At 40.8% G+C, this 24,246-nt stretch overlaps 1 pseudogene; it reads left to right on the plus strand.

The window, feature by feature from the left end:
- The first annotated feature begins 324 nt into the window (after positions 1-324).
- On the plus strand, positions 325-13,174 carry LOC132663343 (ubiquitin-conjugating enzyme E2 N pseudogene; annotated as a pseudogene).
- Positions 13,175-24,246: the final 11,072 nt, after the last annotated feature.

Genomic DNA, 24,246 nt, shown 5'->3' on the forward strand with positions numbered 1-24,246 from the left:
CCTCATTCTACTCTTAGGAGTAGTCTACTGCCTGGGTATCTTCTCTTGCCCATGCCCCTAACTAAAAGTCAATTCAAGTGTCTTTTCTTAAAGATTGATTCAGCTGGCTCTGCAAAAAAAAAAAAAAAAAAAAAAAAAAAAAAAAAAAAAAAAGCTCAAACTCATTAGTCATGAAAGAAGTTCAAATTAAAACCCACAGTGAGGTAGAAAGCCACGAGAGAACATACCTCCTATCCCAACAATGAGAGAAAACCAAACAATCTATAAAATCATAACTCCCCTTGAGCCCATGACAAGGCAATCAGGAGATCTGAATTCCTAAGAATGACAAACCCTGCCACACAGACACAGTACACAAGAACTGTTCCACCTTTGCCAGAGCCTCTTTGGAGCAAGAGGGTAAGAAGAAAAGAGCTAGCATTACAAAAAATTCTTAAGAGCAAAGTGTGTGTTGGCACGAAGTTAAGAATCCACGGGAACCTCAGACACAAGAGAAATTCATGTTCCCAAGCTCTTTTCCGCAATCTCTACCCGGTACTCAGAAAAAAGACTGAGGCAGGCAGGACAGCTGAGAGAGAGTCCTCACTGGCCTGCAGGCATGAAACACTGCCCATTTTCCAGAACTTTCTCTCATAAGAAGTCAAAACCTTCTAGGCTTTGTTTGAAGTCAAAACCACTAGGGAAGGAGTAGACAGGCTAAGATCCTCTGTCTGCAGAAGGGATAGGAACACAGCCATCTGCCTCTGGGGAAGAAGTGGGAAACCTCTCTATCCCAATGGTAACCCCTGCACTGAGTAACAAGCAACAGCACTCTCCTGCTGGGGGAAAGAGCAGAAAACTCTCTTGCAACCAGTCCTCAATGATGAGCTGCCACTACACACCCCACCAGAATGACTACAATTAATTAAACTGATGCCAAAAACTGGCAAGGAGGCAGAACAACAGGAACTCCCCTATGCTGCTGGGAAGGATGTAAACTGGTGCAACCACTTTGGAAACAGATTTGGCTGTACCAACGAAAGCTACACATGTGTATAGCCTATGACTCAGCAACTCCACTTCTAGGTAGTAATCTAAGTGAAATGAGTACAGATGTGAGCCAAAAGGCATATAAAAGAGCATTCATGGCAGACCTATTTGAAATAAACAAAACCATAAATAACCCAATAATCATCAATAGTACCATGTATAAATGGTATAATTACAGTTTTTTCACACATTAGTACAGCAATACACGGCTACCTGCAACATGAATAAATCTAATCAAAATGTTGAACAAAAGAAGCTAGTTAAGATGAATCTATGAATTCATTTATTTGAAGTTTAAAAACAGGAAAAAACAATGGGATAGAAATCAGATAGCAATTATCCTTTGGAGGGTACTAAATGAACAGGAGGAGGAGGAGGGAGGCTTCTGGAATCCTGCTGATGTTTTACTGCTTGATCTAGTTCTGGTTATATGAGTGGCTTCATGTTATAAAACTTCATTAAGCTGTAGGGGTGCCTGGGTGGCTCAGTCAGTTGAGTGTCCAACTTTGGCTCAGGTCATGATCTCGTGGTCCGTGAGTTCGAGCCCCACGTCGGGCTCTGTGCTGACAGCTCAGAGCCTGGAGCCTGTTTCAGATTCTGTGTCTCCCTCTCTCTCTGACCCTCCCCCGTTCATGCTCTGCCTGTCTCAAAAATAAATAAACGTTAAAAAAAATTTTTTTTTAAAACTTTTAAAAATTCATTAAGCTGTACCTTTGTGATTTGACCCCTTTTCCATTTGAATGTTACACTTCAATTAAAAAGAAAAGTTTTGGGTTCCTGGGTGGCTCAGTCGGTTAAGTGTCTGACTCTTGATTTACATTCAGGTCATGATCTCACATTTCCTGAGATCCAGTCCCACATTGGGCTCCAAGCTGGATCCTGCCTGGGATTCTTTCTCCTGCTCTCTCTGCCCCTCCCCCACTCACATATATTCTCTTTCTCAAATAAATAAACATTTTTAAAAAGAAACAAAATTTTACTTTAAAGAAAAGTGACTGGTATGGGAAATGTTGAACAGGTCAGCCTTGCTGAAGTGGTGAGAGAAGACTGAAGGCAGGGGAGCATGGAGCCAGAGCATGGAAGGGCCTTGAATGACAGACCAAAGGGTTTATCCTTTGTTCCACAGACAGTGCCACCAATTGTTTTGTGTTGGTTTTTTTTTTTTTTTTTTGAGATAACTATAGATTCATATGTAGTTGTAAGAAACAATATATATAAATCCAATATATCCTTCATCCAGTTTCCCCCAATGTTGACAACTCTCGACCTATAGCACAGTCACAATTAAGAAGTTAGCATTGACATGATCCACCCACCTATCCAAATTCCAGCACGTACACGCACTCGTGTGTACATGTTTAGCTCTGTGCAATTTTATCACATGTGTATATTCATGTGGCTACCACCACAGTCAAGATACAAACTAACTCCCACCACAAGAATCCCCCGTACTGTCCTTTTGTGGAATGGTTAAACGAACAGCGGTGCATGTATACCATTGGACACTACTCAGCAGTAAAAAGGGATAAACTATTGATACACAGAAAATTATGCTCAGTGAAAACGCCTACCTCATAATGGTTACAGATGATACGGTTCCATTTACACAACATTCTTGAAATGACAAAATGACAGAGATGGATAGTGGTTGGTTGCCAGGGGGTAGGGACAGGGGTTGGGAGGGAAGTGGCTATAAAAAGGTAGCATTGCAGGTTTTTGAACAGAGGAGTGATATGAATAGCACAGACCAGAGAATCTGGCTCATTCTAAGGGCCTCAACTCTGAGTTTCCAAGACTTAATCCTCCCACCCTTCACCTATACCACCCCAATCCCGGCCCTACTGCCCACCCCCCCCCCTCAGTATCTGCCTCTTGTTGCTTTAATACCTAGTTAATTAGCAGTGGTTTGGGTTTTGATTAAAAGGTCCTGTTGACAACAGATCCTCCCCACTGGCAACCCAATAGTTTCATCTGCCCAGTCAGTTCAGGCACTAACCCCTTTTTTGTTCTCCTGTAGACCTCCTAGAGGAGCTCAGAGTCCTTGGATATACTTAGTGCATTAGCTGTCTTATGAATTTGCAAGGCTGTTTTGGGTTATTTCCCCCTCTTGCTCCTGTTTTTTCCCTGAATATTATTCTATTAAACTGTTTTAAAAAACAAATATGTTGCTGAGGGGGGCTGGGAGGGGTGGTTAGTATGACATTTCTCTGTTATTTTGAAATGAGACCCATAGGAAGCCTCCAGGCACATGGTAAAGTCAGACATAATCCAGTTAGTTACAAAGCAGGATTAAAGGAGCTGATGATCTCGCACGAAGAGGCAACTCCCTTACACACTAATGGATGGCACACTGTCCCCAGAAGCCAAATAAGGAGAGAAAGTGCATTTCACAAACACAATCAGGGAGAAAATCTATTCCCCATAGAGAGGCACACCAGGAACAACCAACCACTAAGTAGAACTTGAACTCTGCTTCAACACTGTGAGTCAGTCCTTCTGGCTCATCCTGCTGGGGAGGCCTTCCCTGAAGTAAGGAAACAACTTAAGATATCAGGAGGGAAGGGCTGCTTAGAGGAGGACATGTGAGCTGGGTCTAAAGGCTGAGTAGTTTCCCAGGTAGTAAACGCGGAGTAGAGGGCAGTATACCAGACAAAGGGAACAGCATGAGGAAAGGTACAGGCTTGGAGTAGACTGATGTGACAGGAAGTATGGCACACAGAGGGAAGTAGGGAAAGTAGAGGCAAGAAAAGTGAGGTAGCCACCGGATCAAGAAAGATCAGAAAGGAAATTGGCCTTTAAGTGATGGGCAAGCAGCACAAGTTTTAAAAACAGAGGTATGGGGGCGCCTGGGTGGCTCAGTCGGTTAAGCGTCCGACTTCAACTCAGGTTACGATCTCGTGGTCTGTGAGTTTGAGCCCCGCGTCAGGCTCTGGGCTGATGGCTCGGAGCCTGGAGCCTGCTTCCGATTCTGTGTCTCCTTCTCTCTCTGCCCCTCCCCCACTCATGCTCTGTCTCTCTCTGTCTCAAAAAATAAACGTTAAAAAAAAAAAAAAAAAAAAAAACAGAGGTATGACTCAGTACTTTAGAAAGATTACTCAAATGGCCCCATGCAAGCAGATAAATTACAGGGGTGAGATTCTGGTCTGAGAGATAAGTTAGGAGCCCACTGCCTTTCCTCATTCTCCTCTCAAAGACTGAGCTAAAGAAATGATCCAACTTCCCATGAAATTTACATGTTAAGGTGGTTTGACTGCAAGAACGATCTTTTCTTGTTGGGACACAACTTGTCAAAACAAGGATCAGGGTTTTGTTGATTGATAAAAAAGAAAAAAAAAAGCATTGAACATTATTTACAAGGAGTAGGGGCTCCCAGCTCAAGGCTGAAAGATTCAGGCCTTCCTGGGCATGTATGGTGAACCATCAGTAAGCTACAGAGCCACCCTGAGAAAGACCTACTGCTGTATCCAGTCTGGAGAGTCAGGATGTCTGGACACAGCTGGCAAATGGGAAGTGGCTGACAGCTATCTGCATGGAGATAGGCTAAGGAGCTTCCTCAGAAGGAACATATTTTAAGTAGGCTTCACGCCCATCATGGAGCCCAACACAGGGCTTGAACTCACAACCCTGAGATCAAGATCTGAGCTCAGATCAAACGTCGGACACTCAACTGACTGGCACCCCAGGTACCCCACGAACATATCTTAAGGGAAGAAAAATCCTGTTAAGTTGCAGGAAACTCCTAAGGATGGGAAAATTCTGACCTCAGCCAGGTATCTGTCCTTCTAATTTGTCTCTTGACTCAGCCCAGTGGGATCGTGTCAGACTCTTCTGACAAGCAAAAGGCTGTAAATAAACAAGCACCTTGGAGCTCAGGCACCTCTGGTTGGGGACCCTCTAACAGAGCGGAACAGAAGTAAAGAAGCCAGTCCTCCTCCATACACTGCTGGCAACTGAGGGCTGCGGGCAGCAGCCAGGGAAGAACTGCAGGAAAAGCCACAGCCATCTACACACTGGCACAGAACGGTGTCCCTGGCAGTGCCTCCCTTATAGCAGAGGTGTACACCACAGGAATGCTCACACCCTGCAGAGTCCGCCGTGGTAGCACAGCATGAACACTGAAAGCAGTGCATATACAGTGAACTCATCAGAAACATACCCTAAAGGGTGGCAAGGCCCAGATGGAGCCTCTGCACAGGCAGTGGGGGGGCCAAAGTAGGTTAATTTGCAAACCAGTGTGAAGGCATGACGACCTCACCAAAGTAAGTGCTCATTTGTCAAGTTCTGAATGAGTGTTCATACAAGAAAATATTAATACTTGTGGGACAGTCTAATGTTAAAGCAGAAAACTTCACGAGGGTGGGAAGAAAACAATCTGACGTATCGCCTCTGTACATAACAGCTCTGAAGGGCAGATGTTTGTGTAACAACTTCCCCAGTGTTCCTACTGTTTCCGGTTATGTAAGTACCCCCTACTATCTCTGTTATTTCCCTACATCCCTTCTCAGAAATCAACCCATCCTATATTCAAATGTTTAGGTAACTTGGGATTTTTCAAGCACATCGTCATGATGAAATCCTGGAATATAAAATGTCAAAACCAGGGCCCTGGACAAGATAACAGGAGGAGCTCTTGTTTAATGGGTTGCCATGGTGAAAAGGAGGGAGGTTGATGGAATTGAAAAAAAAAACCTAGGAGAATTATTGTAGTGTGTGAGGTTATAACATATTTGTGAAAGTCCCTATATCTGAGTTGGGCTTGGACTAGGATAAGTGCCCTCCTTGGATGTGGTGAACACTATGTAATCAGTAAAATATCCAAAGATTTTCCTGCTAAGACTCTCTGCTCCAAGTTACTTTGGGATCCTAAGAGCCCAACTTACTGATAGATGGAGCTTGGACAGCAGTTATAATCAAAGTGTGGCTTCCTTTCCCATCCCAAGCGGAGAGTCATATTACAAACAGCTCAAATATTGCTGTGCTAAATCAACAAACTGGTACAAACTGGCCTTCTTTCTGCTGCTCAAACATGCCAAGTTCTTCTTGCCTTCTCAATTGTTCTCCTCTTTTATGAGAACACTCTGAACCTATATCTTTGCACGGCTGCCTATTTAGCACGAAGGTCTCAACTCAAAAGTCACCGCATGAAGGAATGAAGGTACTCCTAGGATATTGGCAATGTTCTATTTCTTGGCCTGAGTGTTAGTTAATAGGTTGTGTTCACTGTGCAGAATTTCATCAAGGTGTCCACGTTGACGTGTACATATTTTTGCATGTATGTTATACTTCAATGAAAGTTTATTTTATAAAATAAGTCACCTCCTCTGAGAAGCCTTCCCTGACCATCCCATCCTCCCCACCCTCTGACTCTCATGTTAGCCTTATTTATTGTCTTCATGATACTATAATTATCTCAAATTAACTTGTCTATGTTTATGTTTACTTATTGATTTTCTGTCTCCTTCTCTTGAATATAAGCACCAAGAAAGATCAAGGACAATATCTGTCTTGTTCCATGCTGTATCTCTATTGTTTATAACAGTGCCTGGCAAAGAGTAATCAAGAATGAATACATGATTAAATGGATAGCAATTTTCCCCCAGCCCTGTTGTGAATTATCTGCATACTTGGAATGTTTCTGAATAAAGAATGAAGATGTCTCCTTTTGTGAGTCACAGAAACCAAGGATTCTCAAGGTCTTTGAGAACACATTACACTCTGGTCAGTGAAGGATCATCCATTTCTTCTATTCCTAGTGGAGCAGCAAAGACCCTGCCCTGAAACTCCTGAGTCCTGGGACCCCCTGCAGGACGTGTGATCTCCCTAAGCTATGTATACTCACACCTCGTGTATACAGTGGTGAAAATATCCTTACCTCAGTGGAAGTTGTGAAAATTAAGTGAGAAAATTAAAAAAAAAAAAACCTTTTAAAATAATTTTAATAGAAATACAAAACTATTTTTAAACAGACTATTATCAATATTATTATCTTGAGAATAATTCAAGGAACGGCTCTGCCTTCCGTAGAATTCACTTACTTTTTTTTCTTTATAGTTTGAGCTCCCCCTAAGATAGGCAAGGCATTATGAGGGGTTCAAAGATGACTGGGTCTCATTCCATGGAGCTCAACTACCAAATTACATGGAGAAGGTCAAGCAGTTGTATACAGAGTTTGTTGTGAATTTCTCCTCTATCTTGGGGTCCCTGTTACCACCACTGTTTTTTCATAGATTTGTTCTTCCATTCTTTCATACATTCATTCAACAAACATCGATGAAGAACTTTCACATGTCAGGCATCAGGCCAGGTGCTGGAATCACACTCATGCACTGAAACAGAGGCGGTACATGTCCTCGAGAAGTTAGCACAGAGTGATGCAGTGTGGTGTAGGTACTTTTAGTTCTTTTGCTTCAGGGTACTTCACACAGGGAATGGGAGCAGGAAAGTCTCCCCTCCAGTTTCTCGTTCTTCTTTCTCTGTTACAGCAATTGCAACTTGGACTAGCCACATTTCATGTGCTCAATAGCCACACCAGCTCATGGCCATCTTATTGGACATTGCAGCTCTAGATCCTTGCCACTCCAAGTGTGGCCCACTAACCAGCTACATCTGTACCTCTGGGGGCTCATCAGAAATGTCAGATCTCATTTATTTTTAGATGGTAGTAAGAATAGATGGAAACAAAAAGGAATTTCCTTCTTTCTGTGCCTTAGAAAAACGTGTGCTTGTGTGTCTACGAAAAAATAAAAAACAAGGGCACCTAGATGGCTCAGTCAGTTAAGCATCCGACTATTGATTTTGACTCAGGTCATGCATGATCTCACAGTTCATGAGTTCAAGCCCCATGTTGGCCTCCGTGCTGACAGTTTGAAGCCTGCTTGGGGTTCTCTTTCTCTCCCTATCTGCACCCTCCCCCTCTCAAAATAAATAAACTTAAAAATAAAAAAAGAAAAGAAATAAAATTAAAAACAAACAAACAAACAAAAAACAGTGGCAGCCTGCAAGAAAGCATTAAAGAATTTTCTAGGACACTGGTCACATTCTGTTTCTTAATCTGAGTACTCATTACGTGAGTAGATTCCATTTATAAAATTTTGAGCTATACACTCATGATTTTTATGTTTTCCTATATGTAATTATACTTTAACAAATAAGCTTTCCTAGTATGTGGCAAATCTGGCTATATCTCCACTGGCTACAATAAAGAACACCTACATTCCTCGCGTGTGTCTCCTGTACTCTCACACTATAGCCACACTCAGAATATGTCTGCCGCCAGGTGTGTATGGCTTTTTCTCCACACCAATCAGCTCTTTGACACCAGTTGGGTGTCCTACAATTTAACTCAATTCTGACACTACCTGGAGAGATAGTGTCAGATCCCACAGATTAAGGGCTCAGCCCCACAAGACTGTCCCCCAACCACCACCACCACCACTTCAGATGTCAATAGGAAGCCCAGTTTGTTATCTGTGCTTCTGACCAATGGGCTCTACCCATTCCTCAGGTTCAATTATTTGCTACAACAGCTCGCAGGACTCAGGGAAACACCAGCTTACTACATAATAAAAGATATAATAAGGAATACAGATGAACAGCCAGATGAAGAGATACTTAGGGGCAGATTTGGGGACTTCTGTCCCCATGGAGTTGGGTGTGGGACCCTCAATATGTAGATATGTTCACTAATCTTGAAGTTCTCCAAACCCCATACTTCTGCGATTTTTATGGAGACTTCATCACATAAGTATAACTAATCGTTAACTTCATGTTCAGTCACTTTCCCCTCTCTGGAAAATAGGGGGCGGAGCTGAAAATTCCAACCATCTAACCATGGCTTGGTGTTTCTGGAAACCAGAACCCATCCAGGAGCCCACTGAGAGTCATCTCTTTAAAACAAAAAATACTGCTATTACCCAGGAAACTATAAGGGATTTAGGGGCTCTGTGTCAGGAATCAGGGTCAAAGACCAAATATTAGAAACAAAGATACTCCTAGTGCACTTATCATTCGGGAAATTAAACAGGTTTGATTTAACATATTTTTTCTATTATTTCACAGCTACTAATAAAAAATACATAAGACAAGCTTCTACAAGATGCCCCTAATTGCTGATATTTTTAATTGGACAGTCAAAAGATTCCCCATTGGCTATAAGACTGACCTAATGGAAATTACCTATTTTACCAATCAATTCAAATTTCTATTTTTCTGTCACTGTGGAGAACTGCTTACATCCTTATTTAGGTAGAAAGTTCCTGATTACAATTCTCTTGTGTTAAAATAATTTGTTAACCCTGGTTCCTGCTATAATATACATGATACAGACACATAACCAGAGTACAGAGAAGTCAAATATTTTCACTTATTTATGGGCACTGATTCTCTCATTCAGAGCAAAACCATATGCACAAAGTTCATAAACAATCAGAACTGAATAAATGAAACGTGAGGCTAGTTAATTAACTTGGAAATTGATTTATCCCTCAGAATGGCCGAAAGTTTATAAGGTTCTCATCAAAGCTTTAAGACATGAATCAATTAGGTACATTAATAAAACTTCCTACTACTGGTATCAGTTCAATTCTACACATATGTGCCCTTGGTTGTGCTTATCTCTGTGCTGGTTATTAAAATAACTACAATAAGTCCAATGTCATAGCTCTGCCCTACAGAGCCAGCTTACCAGGCAATCCTGCATGCCAAAAGTCAGTTGAACTTCAAATAACTAATGGTAAGCATGATTAGTATTAACCGGGTTTTAGTAAAACAATATGAAATGACTCATTTCCTGATATTAAAAAAAAGTTATTTATTTATACATTTCTCCCTATTTCTACATTCTATGTGTTTTCCCGAAATACTTCCAAATGAACTAAAATTAAATGTGTGCTTTTACATTTCCTGCGGAAAACAACTAGAGAAGTCTTTGGAAATCGCCTGAAATTTCACCAATTCCTTCAAAGCCTTCCCAAGAATCAAAGAAACTTCTGGAAATTTTTAAATAAATCAATGCGTGCTTTGTTTTTCTAACCACTGGCTCAGAGTCTCTGGATCTTTTCTCCAAATGGGCTAATCATATCACAGGTACCAATAACCACAACACCTAAAAAACAAACAAACAAACAAACAAACAAAAACAAAACAAAACAAAAAACCCAAGTCAGTTCCTTCTGAAGGGAATGGAGAAAACAGTAAGCCCCCAACTGTATTTGCTCTAGCACTAGCAGCCAAGTAAGACAGCAGGACCATGTCCATAGGTGTTTGATGCACTTGAAGAACTACAACATTAGATTAGTTATAGTTTCCAGGGAAATGCAATAGCTGTAGCAAGCACCTCTTCTTTCACCCTTCTCAATGGCCCTTTTCCTGCAAATGAGGTGAAAATCACATTGAATTGTGTTTTGAACATATGAGAAGAACTTGGTAAGACAGGAGAAATGCTTTAAAAAGCAAGGAGGAGGCAAACAGAGATCTGAGGGGACTACTTTCCAGGGATTAGAGCTGCATTTCCAGATATTGACCAGTGGTTGGGATCCCCTTCCAGGTACAGAGTGAGTAAACCCCACTCCTGACCTCAGAGAGGAATTGTCAGGAGAATAAGGGAGAGTGCTGCCTCCACAGAGGTTTCTGCAGGTTCTAAATCCAATGCCTACAAGTAACATATGTGTGTATTAGGTCAAGTTAAAGAGAAAAAGGAGTGGAAAGTAGGCTAGAAAATGTGCCCTTCCTAAAGGTATTTTAAAATATTCATTTATAAAAAGAACTCTATACAGAAAATCTTCCTATCCCACATCCAAATTCCCCTCCTTTCTTACCAATAGAACTCAATTTTTATTAAGGGCAGAAATGACCCACTTAAAGACTACATTTCCCAGCCTTCCTTGCAGCTAAATGTGGTCATGTGACTATATTCTGGGCAAAGAGATAAGTTCTACTGGCAAAGAGGAGGAAAGGAGTGGCTGATGAGAGAACCAAAAGTATTTGCCTCAGTCCCCAGCCTCAAGGAACCTACATAAACTGAGGAAGACAGACAGGTGCATAACACAAGTCATAATGTGTATTATATTCTATTGTGTACAAGAGGATATAGGGATCCCAAGTAGAAATTACTCATTCAAATGCTGAGGGTATTTTCCTAGTGTTACATAAACAAATGGATTTTAGAGCAATGCCTTGTTACCAGCTGTGTGACTTTCAGCAAATGGTCTACCTCTCTGAGCCTAGGACATCTCATATTTGAATGGAAAAATATATCCCACCTCCCAGAAAGACTATGGGGATTCAGTGAGGTTAGTCGTTTAAAGTATTCAGTATGGCAAAAATCATATGGTAAATAATCTAAACCTGACATGCCCCAACCCATTTTTTTTTTTCACATACTTTGAGAACTAAATGCCATTTTTCAGGGCCAAAGAAGTTCAATGGGGAGAAGGATGAGGTCTGACCATCTGTTTATCTGCTTTCATTCATAGGACAATTTGATTAACCATTCACTTGCACAGGAATCTTAGCTTCTGCCCTCTCACTGAAACCAGATCTTGTTTGGAAAAGTGGGAACTTCTTCTCCAGTAATAAAATAGTCATTGACATAGTGTCACTCATGCCCATCTGAGATGCTGGAGCTGTTCTTGCCCCGTCATGATGCCAAACATGCCAAGTAGGACCAGGGAGTAGGGAGCAGGGAAGCAGGGTGTTCAAGAGCTTTGCAGTCTGTTTTTATGTATGTAGCAAGTGTCTCATACATCACTGTCTTGGTTTATGAGAAAAACTTGGCCAGAAAAATCATCTGTGATCTTCGGGGAATTAGACAGTGAGGGAATAAAACCAGGTTATTGAGCATGGAGTAAATTGTCTCTATCTGTAGTTTTCCTCCTGCACCCTCAAATTACAGGCATGTTTTCATAGGGAAAAACACAAAAAGCCTCCCTTCAGGACTGTCCAGTGTGGGATTCAAGAATCCAGCAAGGACCAATCAAGCCAACCCCCACATTTTTATATTTCACTCTGACAATCATAAACCAGCTTTCAAAAACCAATTTCAGGCTACTGTATATCAGCTCAACAACATCATGGTGGCACCACCTGTCAGCCAACAACGATTTCAGCAGCATCACCTTCTCTGTCCTAAAGAAGGGTCTGTGCCTTGCATGAATAGTTTATTCCAGTGACTTAGTGATTTCTTTACATGTTGAGTTGGCAGCAATCTCTCTGCTCCCATCAGGGCTGCTGCACTGCCTTTGGGATCCCCCCAACACACATACATCCACTGTTCCAACTACAGCATTGCTGCACTGCTCTGCTTTACTTATTGGGCATGTACATAAGGTTTCATTTGAAAAAATGTTAAAAATCCAAAGTTAAAATTTTTAAGAAGCATTGTTTTCTTTACCCTTAAGGTTTTGAAAAATGGACAATGGGAAAAAATGAAAATATTAACACTGTTGTTAAAAACTGTGGGATTTACAAACAGTATTTTGAGAAAAATGAGGGCACTTATTAGGGGTGCTAAATCTGTCAAGTCTTTAGCCATAGTGGTACATTTGGCCAGTTAACTGTGTTTTCAACCATGAAAATTAAAAAGCATATATGAAATGTCAGAAAGATAGCATCAAAGATTGTGGCTAAAAGACAAGGTATAGGAAACCAGAGTCAAGACCAGAAGCAGAACTCAGGATTTGACTAGATTGCCAGGCTGCCCTGCAGAATTTATCAAAAAAAGCCCAGCGCTTGCTGGCAGAACCAGTTCCTGACATTAAAACAGAACCAGAAGAGAGCAACGCCCATTATTTTCATGCGGTCACTGCTGGCCCCCAGGATTCCTCCTTCGAGGGAAGGACTTTTAAATTTAAACTATTCCTTCCAAAAGAATACCTGACAGCAGCCCCTAAAGTACATTTCAGGACCAAAATTTATCATCCTAATGTAGAGTAGTTGGGAAGAATATGTTTAAGATATCTTGAAGGATAAATGGTCCTCAGCACTGCAGATCCACACAGTTCTGCTATGGATCCAGGCTTTGTTAAGTGCTCCCAATCCAGATGATCCATTAGCAAATGATGCAGCGGAGCAGTGGAAGACCAACAAAGCCCAAGCCATAGAAACAGTTAGAGCATGGACTAGGCTATATGCTATAAATAATATTTAAAATCGATCTGATCATGAAGTGTGCATCGCTTCTCCTAATCTGACAAGACTTACTCCTTTTCTGTTTGCATTTAATGGATACAGTCTTATACAGAATAAAAGCTCAGACATTTCAGTCCTTTGGTGATTAATGCACAATAGCAAGTCTATGTCTTGTCCTGATTCACTGTTGTAAAGCATAAGCAAAGGCTAGAGGACCATCAGGATTGCTGTGGCCCCTCTCTGCTTTTATTCATTTCCTCCACTATGGGTTAAGTATAAAGCACCGTGAATGAAGGTAGTTGTCAGAGCTAACTGCAAGGGTGTGGGTGTTTTTCTTTAATATTTTTTTGAGGGGGATAGGTAGTTTTATTTTAATCTTATGGGCTCCTTTCCCCCCTTTTATATGGTGATCTAATTGCATTTAGTTAAAAGCAGCTAACCAGTTCTTTAGAATATGCTCTCTAGCCAAGTCTAACTTTATTTAGATGTGGGAGATGGACAAGCTTGACTGCTTGAACCAAAATGGTAACATTAAACAAACACCACAGCCCTCACTAATAACACTGTGGCTTTGCTGTCAAGTGTAGAATCCTCCCTTCAAAAAAAAACTTGTGACCATTTTGTATGGCTTATCTGGAAACTTCTGTAAAATATTTTTTGTTATTAAAAAAAAAAAAAGAAAGACAAGGTATATAATGGGAAAAGGACAAACTCTTCAATAAATGACATTGGAAAAACTGGGCAGCCACATGTAAAAGAATGAAACTGGACTTCTACCTTACACTGCACTCAAAAATTAACTCAAAATGGATTAGACTTGAATATAAGACCTAACATCACAAAATTCCTATAAGAAAACATGGGCATAACGTTAGTCTTGGCAACAATTTTTTTAACCTGACAGCAAAAGCAACAAAAGCAAAACTAAGCAAATGGGACTATATCAAACTAAAAAGTTTCTGCACAGCAAAGAAACACCAACAAAATTAAAGGCAACTAATGAACGGGAGAAAATATTTGCAAATTATATATGCAATAATAGCTTAATATCCAAAACACATAAAGAACTCATACAACTCAATAGCAAAAAAATTTCAATTTAAAAAATGGGCATAAGATCTAAATAGACATTTTTACAGAGAAGACATATACTTGGCCAACAGGTACATGATGAGGTACTAAACATCACTCATCATCAGGGAAATGCAAATCAAAACACAATGAGCTATCACCTCACACCTGTTAGAATGGCTATTGTCAAAATGGAAGAAATAAGTGTTGGCGAGGATGTGGAAAAAGGAGGGAACCCTCTCACATGGTTGGTGGGAATGTAAACTGGTGTACCCACTGTGGAAAACAGCATGGAGGTTCCTCAAAAAATTAAAAGCAGAACTACCATATGATCTAGCAACCCCACTTCTGGTTATGTATCTGAAGGAAACAAAAACACTAATTCAAAAAGATATCTGCATCCCCATGTTCACTGCAGCATTATTTACAGTAGCCAAGCAAGATATGGAAACAACCTAAGTATCTATCAATGGGTGAATAAATAAAGAAAACGTGACATGTGTGTGCAGATATAGATACAGATACAATAGAATATTATTCAGCCATAAAAAAGAATGAAATCTTGTCATTTGCGACAATATGAATGGACCTTGAGGGCATTATGTTATCTGAAATAAGTCAGAGAGAGAAAGACAAATACTTTATAATCTCATTTACATATGAAATAGATTATTTAAAAAAAAATAGATACAGAGAACAGATTGGTGGTTGCCAGAGGCAGGGGGTGCGGAATGGGCAAAATAGGTGAAGGTCAAAAGATACAAACTCCCAGTTATAAATAAATAAATCATGGGGATGTGATGTACAGCATGGTGACTACAGTTAATAATACTATACTACAGGGGCGCCTGGCTGGCTCAGTCGGTGAAGTGTCCGACTTCAGCTCAGGTTATGATCTCACCGTTTCTGAGTTCGAGCCCCACGTTGGGCACTGTGCTGACAGCTCAAAGCCTGGCACCTGCTTCAGATTCTGTGTGTGTCTCTCTCTCTCTCTGACCCTCCTCTACTCATGCACTGTCTCTCAAAAATAAACATTAAAAAAATGTTTTTAATAATAATACTACATTACATATTTGAAGTTGTTAAAACAATAAATCTTAGGGGCATCTGGGTGGCTCAGTCAGTTAAGCATTGACTCTTCATTTCGGCTTGGGTCATGATCTCCTTGATCTTGGGTTCAAGCCCCACATCAGGCTTGGTGCTGACAGTGCAGAGCCTGTTTGAGATTCTCTCTCTCCCTCTCTCTCTGCCCCTCCCCTGCTCAGGCTCTCTCTCTGAAAATAAATAAATAAACTTAAAAGTTCTCATCACAAGAAAAAAATTTACAACTATGTGTGGTGATGGATGTTAACTAGACTTATTGTGGTGATCATTTCACAACATATACAAACACTGAATCAAAATAAAATAAAAGACAAGAAATTACTTTCGACTTACATTTCAGCTACTGGGTTTACAGTCCTCACCTTATATAGCTCTGTTTTGGGTGTGTTGAACTTTCACATAAGCTTTCAGGAATGTAGATATGTATAAAAGGATTACCTGCAATCTAGCTTTTTCCACAGCTATGTGCAATCATGTTCTGCACAGTGGAACACTCCAAGCAAATAGCCAAGCCAGCACAGACCCAGATGGAGGCTCGCCAGGAAACACCAAAACCAAGCATGGGTAGAATTAGATAGAACCAGCTGGAGGCCAGGTCAAAGTGGAGTCCAAGTCCACCAGCTCGGGAAGCCTTGAGGACAGGAAGGAGAGTTAGGAGGCTACTCCTGCCAGACTGGCTGCTGGGACTAAGCACAAGATTGTTCAGAAAGTCTGAACAAACCTCAGTGAGCACCCACAAGAGTGTCTGCTTGTTTGGAAGGAACAGTAATTAGCCAGTGCCTAATATACAGAATAGGTTGCTCCAGAGATTCCTCATTTGAGAGAAAATGTGAAATGTGAACTATAATTTGCACTAGTCTGGTCTGGAGATACCTAGTCAAGAAAACACAAATGTTCTTTCATAGCTAATTCTAGAGCAATGCTGTCCAAGAAATACTATGCAAGCCACACACACAGTTTTAAATTTTCTAGTAGCCACATTTAAAAGTAAAAAGAAACAAATGAAATTAATTTTAAATACTATATTTTAACCCAATATATCCAAAGTATTATCATTTCAAAATTTAATCAATATAAAAACTATTAAAAAGATGTTTTACATTACATCTGTTGTACTAAGTCTTCAAAATCTGATGTATTTTTTACACTTCCAGCACATCTCAATATGACTGCTAAATTTTCATTGGAAATACTTATCTGTATTTAGATCATAAAGTTCACAGCTGAAAAAAAAAAGAGATTCACACACCCAAATTGTTTCAGATATACTTACAAGTTTTCCAGTAACTAAAACTGAGCTTTAGTTTCTAAAATTAAATTCATTAAAACTGCCCAAAATTTAAAAATTCAGCTCCTCAGTAATATCAGCCACACTTACAGTAGTCAGTAGACATATGTGGCTAGCAGCTCCAAAAATGAAAAGCATAATTCTAGACAATCAAACTGCATGTCTGTTTATTTTCACAACAAAACCACCACTGAATGTCTACTCCAGAATAGACAGTAACAAAATGCTTTGCTTTTGAAGAATGCTTTGAGATTTATAAATTGTTATATAAACCCAATGGCATATGACGGGTGGTGCATGGGCTTTGACACAAAAAAATATTTGAGTTCAAATTCCAGCTCTGACACCTCCTATTTAACTCTTCACATCATCCTTGTACAGCCTCAGTTTCCATGTATGTAGAAGGGGATTGATATTATATGCCCCATCAAGCTCATCAAGTTGATCTGAAGATCAAATAAGATGATATGTGGAAAAATGATTACAAGTTATATAGGTGTTACTTATTATTATTGTAACTATATGAAGTAGGTATCATCCTCGTTTTATAATAAGGAAACTCAATCTTGGGAATTTAATTAAATAACCCAAAGCCACGTAGCCAGTACACTGCTGAGCAAGGACCCAAAACTGTTATCTTCTAGCTCTAAAGCAAATACTTTTTCCACCATTGGTACCACAGAGGCCTCATATAAAATCTAGACACTCAACTCCAAGCTGAGGATACTTAGAGGTTAAGTAGAGAAATGTGAATCAAGAAATTAGGATTCAATATGGCAAAAGATGATTTTTAAAGGTGAAAAAAGTTCAACATGCTCTAAAAAGAAATACTGACCATGAAAGGAATGACCAGTTTCATCACACAAAGTTTGAAAGACTGGTTTACCAAATTATTTCCCAAAACTGTCAGAAAAAAACCCAAAGATCTCTCAAGTGTTTTGAAATATAGATGGCTATTTGTCCCTTAAAGAAACTATCAGCTCCTAAGGAGACTGACTCATTTCTTGAAAAGGTACAGAACCTTTGGGGAATCAGAATCAAAAAACATTTCTAAACCTACTAACACTTTCAAAGACAACTATTGTTTGAAACCTAAGGTTTAAATAGTAAAAGGATTGCTTCTTTTAACAATGTGAGAATCTTCCCTGCTTTAGTTTACTGCATCGATTTACCTTAAAGTCAAAGGTGATGTGTTACGGAAAAATCTCTCTGTGAAAGCAGACAATTGTTCAGTTAACAACAAAGTGTCTATCTTCCAGAGGCCAGGCATCACGTGGAGTCCTAGCAGGAGAGGAAGCAACACATGATAAATAATAAAACCCAGTCCCTCTTCCCACAACCCCCAATCTCAGTTGATGTCCTTGCATCTTAGTTCATGAAAAAAGTGAAACACCAGGAGACAAGCACCCAATGCTCTCACCCCAAAATCTACCATCTTTCCTACAGCTAAACCCATACACTCTGCCTTCCTTCCAGTTGCAGTGGATGAAGTCAGAAATAGCAAAGGCAAGACCTCTACCTTAATTTTGCCTTCCCAGTCTCACATGAGTACATCTGATAGGTGGAAACTGAATTACATCCAGATCTCTAATGACAAACAAACCAATGATCATTTTTTTTTCTCACATCCCACATATAAAGCAGAAAATTCTGATGATTCCACCTTCAAAATATATTCTGAATCCAACTATCTCTCACCTCGTCTACCAACAGATATCATCCTAGTCGAAACCACCATCATCTCCACCCAGATACCAAGAGCCTCCTAAGTGGGATCCTGATTCCAATTACACTCGCTCACAATCTCGTCTCCAAACAGCAGCCAGCATGATTTTAAAAACCAAATCAGGGGCGCCTGGGTGGCTCAGTCGGTTAAGCGTCCGACTTCAGCTCAGGTCACAATCTCATGGTCCGTGGGTTCGAGCCCCGCGTCAGGCTCTGGGCTGATGGCTCAGAGCCTGGAGCCTGCTTCCGATTCTGTGTCTCACTCTCTCTCTGCCCCTCCCCCATTCATGCTCTGTCTCTCTCTGTCTCAAAAATAAATAAAGGTTAAAAAAAAAAATTAAAAAAAATAAAATAAAAAAAATAAAAAAACAAATCATACCGTAATTCCATGCCTCTGCCCTCAACTCTGCAATGGCTTCCATAGCCTCTGACACCGAGAAAGGAAGGGAGGGAATGGCCATGCTTTCCAAGAGAAACACAGGAGCAGCAAAAGCATGACATCTACCTCACTCTTGCCTTCCAAATCTTAGGTAAGTGCAAGTGACTGGTGGAAACTAAATTACATCTAGAACTCAAACTGCAAGGGGAAACAGTAGCCTCTTACTATAGGAAGGTCCTGGAAAAAGAGGTTGGAATATATATTAAGGCCAATATACCATGTGCCCACAATGTTCATTGCAGCAGCATTTACAAGAGCAATCGATAAGTAGAAAGCAAACTAAAAGCCCAAAAGTAAAAGGTTGGCAAAATAAAGTATACTATATCCAGGGTAATAAAAATAACATGCTAATTTTTGAGGGACATTTTACCAATGAAGTGAAAAATCTTACAATATATCATTTACCAAGATAAAATCTTGTCAAAAAGTAGTGCATTCAATCTGATCTCACTTTTGGGGACAACTGGGTAAATTTAAATATGGCCTATATATTATTTTTAAAGATATTATAATGGTATTTTGATCATTAGGAGATTTGATCATGTAGGAGAATTCCTTGTTCTTAAGAGATGAATTCCCAAGTGTCATGAATTTTTCAATTACTTTCAAATAATTCAGAATAAAAACATACAGAGAGAGAATTTTAACAACTAATGAATCTAGGAAAATGACATTCGACATTCATTGTGCTACTTACTCTTTTACTTTTCTGTTGGTTCACAATTTCTCAAAATAAAAATTCAGGGAGAAAACTGCTGGCAAACAAAGGCTAGTTTGTAAGGCTGCTCTGAGTTCAAGCTGTTTCCTTTGCTCATGCCACATCTTAAAAAAAATTCTGTGCTCTCAGATTGCATGTATACAATGTTGTCATCTCCAGTAACCCAATATGGGTTTAGGCTGCTCTTTCTTCCTGTTCCCATTCTTGTACTAGGCTCTGAGAAACTGCAACTGTTCCAGGGAACAACTCTCTCTCTCACACACACACACACACACACACACACACACACACACACAGGGAGAACGTATAGCAAATACGTCACTAGAACTCCTACCAGACCAATGGCAGTCATAACTCTAGGTACTCTTTTCTGCTGAACTCATTATGCCTCAGAATCCTTCTCAACACAGCTCTCCAAGTAACCTTGATTACTGCATGGAAGCTGGTGAGATAATACCTTCGCCATTCATTTACTAAATAGACTACTTCAGCAAAACCTTAAAAAACTATGATTTTCATGAGGGGGGTCTCAGAGGCAGCTGTGCAAAAAAGAGCTCAAAACCTGGAACTGGCGATAAAAGATGTGGTATCCATACACAAGGAAATGTTATTCAGCCATGAGAAAGCAGGATATCCTGCCTTCACTTTTAACTCAGAATAAAAGTCAATGTTCTTAGAATGCCTACACGATCTAGTCCCTAATCTTTTTCAAACCTCATCTCCTACCACTCCCACTTGCTTGCCTTAATCAGGCTACACTGGGCTCCTTGCTTTTTGTCAAACATGCTAAACACTCTTCCAACTCAAGACTTTTCTACTTGCTGTTCCTTCGGCCTGGAATTCTCGTCCGCTTTTAGGTTTCTGCTCAAACACCCTTTATCAGAAGAGCTTCCCCTAATTGCCTGATATAAATAACAACTCCATCTTCCTTCTTCCCCTCACCCTCCTCTCGTATTCCTGAACTCCCTCTCTTCCTCTTTTCACTATTTATATCCATTCACTTAGAGCCACACATTTATTTGCTTCTTTATTGTTTGCCTTCCTCTACCAGCATGTCAGCAATCCAAGGCTATAACTGTACTTTGTCCACCACTGTAGGCACTCAGTATTTTCTGAGTGAATAAATAATTTACATTAAAGTATTTATGTGCCTGGCTGGTTCAGTGGGCTAAGCATCCAACTTCAGCTCAGGTCATGATCTCGCAGTTTGTGGGTTCACGCCCCGTGTCAGATTCTGTGCTGACAGCTCAGCCTGGAGACCTGCTTCAGATTCTGTGTCTCCCTCTCTCTCTGCTCCTCCTCTGCTTACACTCTGTCTCTCTCTCAAAAATAAATAAATATTAAATAATAATAATAATAAAGTACCTATCTGAGCTCCTAACCTACAATCTTTTTATATATATTTTTAAAGATCTTCCATGGCCCCTTGTAACATCTGTAAACAAATTCTGAAACGGAGAATAGCTGGCCCAATGCAGCCACCTCCTGACTGCTTTCAGGCCTACCTCCCCTTCTTCTTATCTCTCAACAGGAACACAACCCCTTCTCACCATAGGAGCCTTTCCAGAAAGAAAGATGGGGGTGGGGGCGTCTCTCCTTGAGAACTGTGGCTGCACATCAGGACTTGACTCTGACACATGCAGGCACCAGGACCAGATTCAGGGCTCTCCAGGCCTCTGTTCTGACCGCCAGACAAGAATGTCTGTCTCTGTTAATTTGACTTAAGCTCTGTTTAATTACTAACTTGGTAGTTTCTGCTCTCTGCTTAGCTGCTTGTCAAGTATGTGGCACTTTTGATAATTTAAGGGTTGGAATTTAGTCTATTTTTGCAATTGAAAATCAGCCTGGAGCCAGAGTTTCCCTTTTATTCAGAAAGACGAAACAGATGGCACATCAAAAGCGGGCATTCTGTAATTTTGTCTTTTCTGATACATTAAAAGCAGGCCTTTGCACACTGGCTGCTTGGTGTCCTTTGGAAACCTCTACTGGGCCTGTAAACATGAAGCCTAGTGCTTTCATATCATTCATTTTTGTCTTTCTGTGCCCAGCTTAGCCCAAAAAATTGCCCAGCAATGTCAGGAAGCCACACTGAGAGGCACCCTCAGGGGTGCCCAGACACCATTAGGACTAACAGCAAGCACCTGAGTTCCAGGACTGCCCCCCCACCCCCACCCCGCGCCCCCCCCCCCACCCCCCACGGCCTCTGAGCTCAATGACTTGAAGGCTTACCTAAGATAATTTTAGCTGGATGGATGACTTGTACAGCATTTGTTCATTCAAACCAGCATTTATTTGCTTACTCATAGATATCAGGCACAAGGGTTACACAAGTGAGAAGATGTGCTCCCTGTCCCCAGGGAGCACTCCAGCTGATGAGAAGGCAGGGAGGGAAAGAGACCATCTGGGTCTGTATGACTATTGGAACCAAGGTATGCAGAAAGCAGGAAACATAGAGATAACAGGGAGTCAGCCTATTTAGGGATGGGTAGGTATGTACTTGATTCAGGAAGCAGGTTCAGGACAGACAGGATAGCACCTGTAAAGCCTGAGACAGCCCACACAGTGTAGGAAAAGGAAAGTTCAGCGTAGGCTATGTGTAAAGGGCGAGTGAGACTGAGGTGGGTGTGGAGGCTGAGAGGAAAAGGTGGGGGTGGATGGGTAAAAATAAAGAAAGTAAGGCTTGACCTGTTAGGTTAAGGACAAATGGAAAAACTTGAAGTCACTTAGTAAAATGGGCATAATAGAAACATTAGCTAACAATTATTGAGCTCTTATTAACCACTTTTAAACTCCTTCCTGCTTGAATCTATGGGGTTCAGAGACAATAAGTTACTTGCCCAAGATAATTTAGCTGGGAAGAGGTAAGGATGGGAATTTCAAGGCAATGTGCAGGCTCCAGAGCCCAGTCTTTAGCCATCACACTAATATTTGCCAGGATTCTACAAATATTAAATGAGCTAACAGATATGAAAGGATTCTGCAAACTGCAAAGTACTGCCCAAATGTAGCCACTGGTGTTTATTAGTTCTGTTACAAGCATCCCAAATGGGAGGTCTTCCTTCTTCATTAATACTTGGCAGTATTCTGAGCATCTGAGCATCTTCTCCCAGCTCAGAGTAGCAAGCAAGAAAGGCCCTAAGAGACAGAAATCACTCCGGATGAAAAGAAAGGAAGTCTGGGCTTTCATGAGTCAGTCACACTGAAGGATGGAAGAATGACAAAATCAAACGAAGCAGCTCTTCTGAAAGCTTAGCCTGTGCTGGCACCTACTGGTGCCCATAGTAGATGTGCCAGCTTCAACAAGGATTTATCCCATGGAGGGCAAATGCCCCAGGGCAGCTGAATGTGTGAACAGGGTGGTAGGGGGAGTAGGGGAAGAATTGCAGTGAGGCTAAAAGGCACCGGGAGACTTCTTTTCTTACCTGAAATGTTGCTGCGCATTTATGAAAACACTTCAGCCTGGAAGTCACTAATCATAACCACTACTAAGAAACTCCTATGGGTGTGCACTGCTCTGAGTGTTTTACACCCCCCACCCCCCACCCAAAGAGCAGCACTGCCAGCCCCACCAGCTCTGTAAATCACCCTCCTTGCTCTAGAAATGCAGACAGCTCCAGAAGGTGACTTGATTTGACAAGGACCGCATGACTCATAAATGGTGATCCTCATTCAGGATCAAAGTTTTATTTAATTCATACTCTTTTTACAGAACCAGGTTGTTTCCCCAAAACTTAAGTCCAAAGCCTAATTCTCCCAGTTGCCTGCTATGTCTGAGATCCCGGCCCTATCAATTCACCACTGGGAGTTTTGTTCTGATTGATTGATGGGTTTGTCCTTGCATTATTCCAGAGGAAGTTTAACATCTTAAATCCTTTTTTTTTTTTCTTCAATATGGGGAGAAACTCCTCCCATTGTGTTTGTAGAGATCCTGGAAAGGGGATTAGGTCAGAAACAGAAATAACATTGTAACCTTCAAAACCTGAGGACCTGCTACCTCATAAAATAGATGCTTGAACTTCATGCCTCCAAAGAGAAATGGGAATTCTAAGGTGCCCCCTCAAATGGTTTCCAAACTTGCCAAGCATGGAAACCTCTGCCCTAGGTCATTTACCAGTTAATACTCACACCCTGGAAAATTCCCTTCACCCTGAGTGTCTCCAATCAAAAATCTAGATAACTCATTTTCTAGTGCTCAGTAGAAATTTAAAGAAAACAAAGATACTAGGTTGGACCATATGAAGTTACCAATATTTGACTATTTTTTGACTTACAAGAAAATACATAGCAAATTGATAGGGCTCAACATAATTGATGCAGGTTTTCAAAAAGACTGTTCTTTTATCACTGCAAAAGGATTGACAAGCCCATCCTGGGCCAAACATCGGCAGACAGGCACAAGAATCACCTGGACAATGTTTAAAATGAGCATTCCCAGGCCTACCCCCATAGTCAGTACTGGAGTTGGGCTAGGGTAGTTCAGGAATTTGCCTTCTTAAAAGGCATCCCAGGCATCCCAAGGCACAGAGATTGCTCTAAAGAAAACTCCCATGGAGCATTTCTAAACTGGAAGAATATTCTGTTCCCAAGTACTCAGAAGATAGCACCCCAAGATACTGTACTTCTCCAAGAGCATCCTTAATCTGCTTGCAGACAGGCCAGTTTGAGGACTTCTGCTGTAATAAGTAGGCAAAAGCCTGATGACAGTCTCAAATCCTTCTTCCACAACTTTCCAGCTGGGAGAAGTCT

Source organism: Panthera onca, chromosome D4 (genome assembly GCF_046562875.1).
Source record: "Panthera onca isolate mPanOnc1 chromosome D4, mPanOnc1 haplotype 2, whole genome shotgun sequence".
NCBI classification, from domain to species: domain Eukaryota; kingdom Metazoa; phylum Chordata; class Mammalia; order Carnivora; family Felidae; genus Panthera; species Panthera onca.